Source organism: Sabethes cyaneus, chromosome 3, assembly GCF_943734655.1.
Source record: "Sabethes cyaneus chromosome 3, idSabCyanKW18_F2, whole genome shotgun sequence".
Taxonomy (NCBI): domain Eukaryota; kingdom Metazoa; phylum Arthropoda; class Insecta; order Diptera; family Culicidae; genus Sabethes; species Sabethes cyaneus.
Genome location: NC_071355.1, coordinates 251,069,480 through 251,077,321, shown reverse-complemented (window position 1 = coordinate 251,077,321; position 7,842 = coordinate 251,069,480). Strand labels below are relative to the sequence as shown.

Below are 7,842 nucleotides of genomic sequence, written 5' to 3'. Positions count from 1 at the left end.
TATTTTCATTATTCCACACTCATACATGACGGTCTAAACGGTTAAATCGAATCCCCTACCGTTACGTTGTTGCTCACCATTACACACCGTTACGCTAACGTCGGAATTGACGTTTGCTTCCGAAGCAAGCACCGAACGTCCGACATCACGTTACAATCTGACGCCATCGTGCGTTATCTGTCGGTCTGTCCTGCTGGAGTCGGTCTTATTGGAACCGAACCGTCAACTTGTGCAAACTGTCAGGCAGACAGAACAGACTACTGACTGCTTATCTTTTTGGTATTTTGCACTGCGCTGGTTGGTTGGATCCGTACAAATCGGTGGATCAATTTTGTCGGGTAAACTTCTGTGTGAAAAGCGAGAAAAGTCGATGTTTATTGTGTGAAAATTCTCCGTTTGAAATCAAAGAAACTATACAGAACTTGTATTTGTAGCTCTGTGAACCATCTTCGAGACATTTTTTCGTGTTTTCTGTGTCATCTACAAACCTGGTGGTGTGATACTGGTGATAAATTTGGATTGTTATTAGTGTTGGAAGTGTATAAACTGTGTGTTTTTGAGAAATTTACGAGTTAAGTTGTCCAATCAGTGAAAACAATCGCATCAAATATCAAGTAAGTAGGATTGATTTTTCGTTACGGGTTGGGTGGCACTTGGTAGGAGATTATCGCAACGCCTAAGGATATCGAACGCTAACAATGGCGGCTTCGCCTTTGATGCAATTTAGCATTGATAACATCGCAGGTAAATCCACTGTCGGCAGAGGAACCGCCTGTTTCGATAGATAACACAAGGGTGTGCGCTGTTTGTGAATGCCATTGTTCCTCCCGACGTGGCCATATTCCCCTTTGAGTTAACTTTTCTGATATCGATTTTCTGTCAGAATCGAACATACCTTTTCCCATTAGAAAGAGCCATAGGGGAATCCTTGGCACCACGGTAGGAAATGATAAACAAAAATCCCATTCGGATGCTTATCGTTACCTGGAACGATCGCTCCCAAGCATAGTGCGATAAGTACAAGAAGCTTAAAATAGAATGTGTTGCAAAATTTTGTCGTTCCTCTACGACCAGCTCAGGTTGACGATTTTCGCCGCAATTCTCTATTAAGTATCGATTTTAGGTTATGTCAACGCCATTTTTATTGTAGAATAATAAAAATAAATGCAAATTGTCCGTCTTTTCAACGGCGCTCTACTCGTTCCGAATTGAATTGCAGAACAAGAATAATTTTTTTCCTACAAGTTAGATCCCATTGCCTTCGGCCTTTATTTTGCTCATCTATCTGCCCTACCGTGACAGATTGACTGCACTGCTTTCGCTTTGCTTGCCTGCCTGTTTGTTTGACTGGCTGCTGAGGCTGAGGCAAAGGAACTTTAGAGCACAAAGAATAAACAGCGCTGCCGTAGCAGATCAGCAGCAGGCAGCAGCAGCGAAGACGAATTAATCGTTGCTGGTGGTTGTTTTATTTTGACGTTTTCGGAGAGTCGCTCGAGACACGACCTCCAGGCGGATAAAATATGGCACGCAGACGGTAAATACCTACAGCGGAAATGTCGCGAATTCCGATTCGGATTTTTTTTTGTTTTACAAACAATAAATGCTAGGTTATTTTAAAATGGTTCTGGTTAAAGTAGTGAGCTTAGGTTTTCCAGAAAATCATCACAAAGCTGATGCAATGAAGTATTTAAACAAAACTTTTTCAAAATATAATAAATATATGTAATTTTAAATCAAATTTAAACATAAATGAATTCAACAACATATTGTGATCATATCCACGGTGACTAGTTTTCTTGCATTCCGATAAGAGTTTCTCACTAAAGTAGGTTAACCATTCCCATAAGACGTCCCAGTTCCAGTTCCAACTTCCTAATCTAATTTCTTATCAGCATAATTATATTAACATTATTCAATTAACTCGTGCCGAAATCAGCAGATAACTTTGTTTTTCCCCATTAGCCATCACCGCAGCCATCGCATGCCGCAACGTTCGTGAAGATAAAAGTACAAAGTATGCTCTTGGGTTGGATTTGAACCATTCGACGAAGTAAAATTTCAATGCGGTTTTTGTTACAACGGAGCGAAAACAGTATTTTTTAAAATACCAATGCTTTCTCAGAAAACCCCAAGGGAAAGTTTCCAATTTTCTAGCGCAATGCATGCTTCAAAAATTCATAAATCTTAACCCTCGAACGGCCTTCACTTCTGAAGCTTCAGAGCAAGATATGAAATTTGTTTTGAGTTGATAGTATGAAAAAGGAGTTCAGTACAGATTTCTTGACATTTTGACAATAAGAAGAATATGTTCAGAACGGATTTCCTGACATTTTGACATTTTATTATCACAATTTTCTGACCATGCGCTTAAAAGTTATCATCTTTCAAAAAGAATTGCGAAAAATCCCGAAAAAAATATGGTGCGGAACATTCCCTTTTTTACTGTTGAAGATAAAGGACATCTAGAATAAATTGTTCGACCTCAAAGAGTTTCTATGATTAATTTACATGCTTTATTTCAACAATCCAGAAAAAATGTTATCAGGAAAAAGTTAACATTTTTTTCGGCGGTGGAAAACTCCACGGAAAATTTTCAAAATATTTTTTCATACTTATCTTAGGTGTAAAATTATTCCATTCCATTTTGATAGTTGTTAGGCTATGACCGAAAAATTCGATTTATTCAAAAACAGAGCAAATATTTTTAGATCAAAATGTAAGTAAATTAGTTCATCAATCCGGGATAAATATTTTTATTTTTATATATTAGAGTGGTTTTAACCCAGAGGGTCATTCACCACTGGGATAAATATCTTTGGAAGAAGTTTTTCACAAATTTTTCCATGGCGGATGAAAACTCCAAAGAAAGGTCCGAAATCTATGTTCTATCTCTTGGAAAATGGTTAATACTTTCTTCTTGTTTATTATCAATTCACAGTATTTTTGTGACAAAAATTTGATGATAGTGTTTCTGTTATTCTTAATTTATGGCCCGAAAATTTATATTCCTGATAATTCACATCTCAGGAACCACACCACATGAACCACATGAAAATCTTTCCGGACATTTTATTTCTAGATTGCTGAGAAAATTTGCTTGCATTTAAAAAGTTTGTTTTACGATGCTTGTTTGAGTGATTGATCGGAAAAATTCCTCTTGCAGCCTTAAACTTAAGCCCGAATCATCCCAATGATGTCATACGGTATCGCTTGACATATTTTAAACTTTTCGACATAAAATAAAAACAAATTGATATTTTCAACATTTAGTAACATCCAATTGAAGGCAATTGAGTGTTGTACTTTGATGCAATAGCATTTCAAAGTTGAAAATTGGACTGATTTTGCGGGATATTCTAGGCTGATTCGGGTTTTTTTGTCGGAAGATTTGACCACTGCGGGTTCGGGTTAATAATGGAAATGACTGAAACTCTCTGACCCATCATTCTAAACCTGTACGATAAAATGTTCCGCTATGATTGGAGTTCACATAGAAGCAACAAATCAGGTGGCAGCAGAGTACTTATTGCGGTTTCTATGAAGCCATCTGCAACTCACTCTAACAAATATGGAGAAGAGTAAGGTTGTCCGGTCAAATACCGGTTAGCTTCAAGGCCTGGCGCAGATTAATACAGTAGTTAACAGAAACTTGCGTCTTTTCGATTTAGTTTTGGCTAACGAATGTGCAACTCCGATTTGCTCAGTCCAAGAAACAGTCGATCCTATAATCCCCCTTCCCATGCACTGACTATCCTGCTCTCGAAGTCACAGAACCTATTGAGTTTGAAAATAGTTTGAACGTAAGAGAGTTGGACATTCGAAAAGCAGACATTTTCCCAGACGTTGCCTTGACCTGTTTACGGACGTTAACGAATCTCCATTTCACTTTAGTTATGTGCTCACTTGCAAATTACCTCGAAAACCAGTATGAAGACATGTCCACTTGCGGGGTTTGAAGTGTCTCAGGTATTGGAGCCCTACGAAAATACACCAGACTCCGTTGTTCTTTTTCAATGTGACAATTTAATATAGCGAGGGTGCTCTGTAGCCGTAGGGTGACCGAGTCTGCCTTGACAAGCGAGTGGTCGTGGGTTCGAATCTTAGTAGAATCAGGCCATTCGATGTTAGGTGACTTTTAGCATTGATTTAGGTCCCTCCACATTCTTGCTACTGCATTCTGCATTTACTAACAATGAAGCCTCTTGCCAGGGCAAGTTATAAGAGTGGTACTTGCTAGAGGTGCGAATAAAGGCTCTTGTTCAAAGGCAAATTATAACTTGTTCCACTAACTGGTTCTAGGAACGAGATCGATAATTCTACTTGAGACAAAACTCCAAAAAGTTCTGGTTGTTTGTAAACGAAAAACGCAAGGAGAGCGGTTTTCCAGCTAGATTGTTTCTTGGAGAGCAATCATGTAGCAGACTCGAAGCTCTACCTGCGGCTTATTTGCTAAAAAATTATCGAGTGTTTTCGGTAATTGTGATGTATCTACTGAAGAGATCGAGGATGCTATGAAGTTCGTTCCAGAGAACCTCTGCCATATCAGGATTGTTAATTTCTCTGAGAACGAAGTTGTGAATGCTTTTAATAAGTTGAAATCACTGCAATTCCTGGACCGGGTGGTATTCATGCTCTCATATTGAAAAATGTGCAGTCCCACTCGTACATCCATCAAGATAATCAACCGATCTCTTCGCAAGGAAAAATTCTCATCAATTTGGAAGACGTCCTTTGTTTTCCCTGTGTATAAAAAAGGAAATAAAAGCGATGTTTCTAACTACCGAGGTATCACTACGCTGGTCGTTCAATTAACACAAATCAGGTTGAATTTATTTCATTTGTATCCAGCAAATCGAGAGTGGAGACCAGGTGGACACTATTTACACCGATATTAAAGCTGCGTTCGATCGTGTTAACCATCGTCTGCTTTTAGCGAAATTGAAACGCCTAGGAGCTTCTGACTCATTCGTGCATTGGCTAACATAATTTCTCTCCAAACGTTTCCTATCAGCAAAACTAGGAAACTGCAAGTCTCAAGAGTTCCAGATTAAGTCAGGCGTGCCGCAAGGCAGTAACCTGGGACCGCTGTTATTTTCAATTTCCTTCGATGACGTCTGCTTAGCACTGCCACCTGCTTGTCGGATTATGTATGCTGACGATCTGCATGCTTAAATTTGGGACCTTTCAATTTTCTCAATTTCTGTGAGTATAAAATAGAGCAGCAGGCTTCTAATAAAGAATACTTCATATAATCTTAATATTATGTACATGTTTAGACTGGATAGTTTCTCTGATCTTGAGTAAAACTTGGGGTTCATCATGAGAATTGGAAGGGATTTTCGTGACCCTTACTGTTTGAAGTCTCTCTACTACTCGCTAGTTCGGTCTATCCTTAAAACAGCAGCAGTAGCTTGGAGTCCATATTTGATAACGTGGTCTACAAGGATTGAGGCTGTTCAAAGAACGTTTATTAGATCAACATTGCGGTTCCTTCCGTGGATTAATCTGCTCGAGCTCCCAGCACATGAAAGTTGCTGCACATTATAAAGCATGAACTCCTTGGAGAAAAGAAGAAATTGTATGCGTGCAGTATTTATCGCAAAATTGCTCTATGGCGAAATAGATGCACCCAACTTTTTGGCGCAGTAGAGTCCTACCCTGCAAATCGTCTCAAATCCGGTAGATACAAGACGACCAGGAGCGCTGCTAGTAAGACGGTTAGACCAGGTAGGGCGAGATCTGGTGGAGAGTACTCGGTGTCGGTGTCCACTTAAGTAAGGATTAATATTTAAAATTTTGATGATTTCAAGGATCCTCTATCTCCCTTCGCTCACATAGAGGCGGTCAGGTTTGTTTGTTGCTACGCTCTTGAATGGATAAATTGATTGCCTTACTTTCCCGAAACACCACAATTTCCATTACTTGATCGACCGATTTTTACCTGCAAAGCCGTAATTCTTTTTCACTCCTGTTTCGTGCTAGAAGCGTCAACTCTACTCGTACACTTACTTTTTGAGTTTTTCAGGGTTCAGGGGAGTTTGTGGACAATTGATTTTATAAAAAAAAATTAAGTCCTGCAAATTATTTTTTTGCTCCCCGATTTATCAAGCCAATTTCAAAGGGGGGGGGGGGAGGTGAAACAAACTAACAAAACAATTTGCAATGGCCTAATCGGCATCAAAGAGAGTCGCTCAATATTACTCAGATCCTTTTAAATGCTTATTACGTGAGAAATATCTGGCTTTAAGTCGTCGCAAATGTTCGAAGCCTTGAAAGACAACATTCACCACGTTGTCACTGATGTACGACCGTTCTACAAACCTAGAGAGATGGTTTGGTTGCACCGTCATAACTCCGGAACGTCTGACCTGTTCTTCACCAAACTTAGGAAAAAGGGTCTTTGCATCTCTAGCATTTAACGAATTTCCAGGCCGATAACAGATGTACAAGTAGTTGAAAAAGAAAACGGTAGAGCTGACAAAGGAAGGAGGGATTGCCATAGACAGAAAAAACAAAGTTCTGTAATATAAAGTATGGCGAGTGAGTATGCTATACTATTCGAACTGTTAAAGTGTATACTAATTGAACAAAATCAATGACTTCCATGATATTTTGGTTTGAAAAGCTATTGGATATTAAATTCTGCAAAGATTTTTGTACCATTAGGCATGAAACATAACTTTTGAAAACTTAGCTTTAGATTTAAAAAACTAAGTCTGTAATCAAGGTATTTTTTGTAAATAAACAAATACTTTGACAACAAATAAAAGTGCTTGGAATCTCGTGGAATAAAATTCTGTCCGGAAGTGTAGCAACGTTGACTTCAGTGTTAGATGATGTGTTAGATGTTCCACGAGAATTCCAGCATAATCTGGAATTAAATTCAAGTTAGCCTCGAAAACGGCGTGTAGAGCCAATTAATTGCAAAGTATGGCGAATAAAAAACCTCGTGTTCCTAAAGTGGCATATATATATATATATATATTACAAAGTAACTATTTGGTTTCACCTAAAGCGGTCAAATCAAATCGATTTCGGTTTTAAACGAAGAAAAAACAGTTTTTATTCCTTCTAATCAATATAATTTCAATATTATTGAAGGATATTCAAATAAATTAGAAAGTTTCTTTGAGTTTTCTATAACCGATAATGGTATAAATTCTAATTCAATCGGTGCAGCAAATACTAGCAGCCGCATTAGAATCATGTTCTAACGTAATTAATAGCCATGCCGCAATTAGGAAAGCAACCCAGCGGGAAGGGGATCTAATTTGGTTCAGCAAAAAACCGAACCGTACCCGGTCTCTCATTGGGTATGAACGCTCGGTAGCAGCGTCAGCAACCGTTAGTGTACCCGCAAGGAGCATCAATCATTCAGCGGGCCTGTTAACGCCGAGTGGTGAGAATCACCTGGGACCAGTTGGCTTCAATCAAGGCAGCAAAAGTACTACTTCAATCTGCAGCACAGCGCGTCTTGCTGCTGCTCATTTGGTAAACGAAGCCGAGCCTGCCAGTATCGAAACTCCGGTGCCAATGAAGTGCCAAACCTAGCGTGTATAATTCTCTGATATTCCATCGGTAATGAAGTAAATTATTTTTATTGCTCTATCTACGGCAATAATTTAGTGGCAAGGCATAGAGCATACGAAAGCCTATGGTAGCTGTTTGAAAAGAGTTTTTCACTAAATTGAAATTTTCAAAGTTTTCAAAATGTTTAAAATATTCGCGATTTTTCATCAAATTTATTTCATTTGACTAATTAGAATTTTACAAAATTCAGCACACTGGCCACGTTCCTGATGCGGGCTGATTCGACAACTGACAGTCGGTCGGTCGCCGAAA

General features: G+C 38.8%; 1 protein-coding gene across 2 annotated transcripts in view; it reads left to right on the top strand.

The window, feature by feature from the left end:
- Window positions 1-225: 225 nt before the first annotated feature.
- The window catches only part of LOC128744245 (stress-activated protein kinase JNK), a 107,139-nt gene continuing 99,522 nt past the window's right edge, over window positions 226-7,842 (top strand). For both annotated transcript variants that reach the window (XR_008412375.1, XM_053841101.1), the window contains exon 1: window positions 226-614. The gene's annotated coding sequence lies outside the window, so the exon portion shown is untranslated. The remainder of the gene's footprint in view (window positions 615-7,842) is intronic.